This window comes from Parasteatoda tepidariorum, chromosome 7 (assembly GCF_982258835.1).
Source record: "Parasteatoda tepidariorum strain Cologne lab strain chromosome 7, Ptep-v5.0, whole genome shotgun sequence".
Taxonomy (NCBI): domain Eukaryota; kingdom Metazoa; phylum Arthropoda; class Arachnida; order Araneae; family Theridiidae; genus Parasteatoda; species Parasteatoda tepidariorum.
In genome coordinates, this window is record NC_141761.1 from 106,913,299 (window position 1) to 106,914,833 (window position 1,535).

Below are 1,535 nucleotides of genomic sequence, written 5' to 3' on the forward strand. Positions count from 1 at the left end.
TTAATCTCCATATACCCCCCTGGGGTGTGTCGGAGTTCTATATATATGCAGGGAGGGGGAGAAAGCTCCCCACTCTTGAGGTACAGCCGCGGTCACTGGATGTGACTGCAAAAGTTCATAATTTTACTGTTTGTAATTTTAGCTTAAATTATTCTTAAATTACTGCTCAAATTATAGCTTAAATTACTGCTTATAATTTTAGCTAAAAGAAAAGAAAGAAAAATCTAACTCTAGTTTCAGCATTTTTTACGTAGAACAGTAAACGAAGTGCTATCTTCAAAAAATTGCCGCATTAATAATTACTAATAGGATTTAATGCATCCAGAGTAAAATTTGTATTGCTTTTTCAATGCAAAATAAATTTAATAATTAATTTTTATGCGCACTCGATGTTTAAAAAAATTTTATTTTTGCCTTTATATTAATTAAAAGTTACTTGCTGTTACAATTACCCTCTTTTCCTTTAAAAAAAAAATAATATCAATTTAAAATGAATTGTTTTAATAATAATACTTTTCACTTTATAATATTTAATATTTTTGCACTTAAGCATTTAACCTTAAACATAATATCAAAAGGAAATGATGTTTTTCTTTAAACCCGTTCCCCCCCCCCATTAATTAACCAGACAAATGCTTTAAACTAAGATTATTTTTGTTAGAGTCGCAACAGAAATAATTGTTTTTACTTTTATCGATATACTAAGCAACAATAAACAAAACATGGAGAGGTTCTTTAAAAGAAATAAAAACGACTCCCTTCTCTCTATTCCTTTTTTATGTTTCTTAAAAAACATACTGAGCCATAAAAAGTAAATAAAAACAAAGAAAGAACGGGCTTCTCAAGATGTTATTAAAATGAAGCGAGGATGTTTTATGCTGGTCTTGTTTACTCGTATTATTACCCAAAGCCATACACTCAATTTCATTGTTAAAGAAAATAATCTTCGAACAGTTTTGAATTCATTGGAATTGCAGTAAGAGCATAATTGCTGAAAAGATTAACTAATTTTATGTCTTAAAAGAGGAAACAAATTAAAAATATTGACTTGACTGCCACTTGACTGCCGTATCTTAACAAAATTAATTTGTTCAATTTGGAAACAAATAAAATATCCATCCTTAACTTAGGAACTCAAACAAATGCCACATTAAAAATTTTAAATATTAAAAGGAAATAAATTCGCAAATAACTCTTTAATTTCCTAGCTGCGTATTTATTTATTTTTTACAAAATAGCGTATTTTCTTATTACATATTTCAAGTCTACATATATTTTAAAGTTAGATTTCACAAAAAATTTTGTGAAAGAATTTTTATTTTTAACTATAAATTTTGATTATTGAAAAGGTTGTCGGAAAATTGGAGAAGGAAACCTCATTTAAATATCGTAACTTTGTAGAACATATTTACTTTCTACTCTTTAGAACATATTTAGTTACTTGTTATCTCGAAAACGCGCTATCTCGAAATTTTTTAAACGTTCCTTCAAATTTGAGATACCGAGGGTATACTGTATAACGTCCTTAAAAAAAC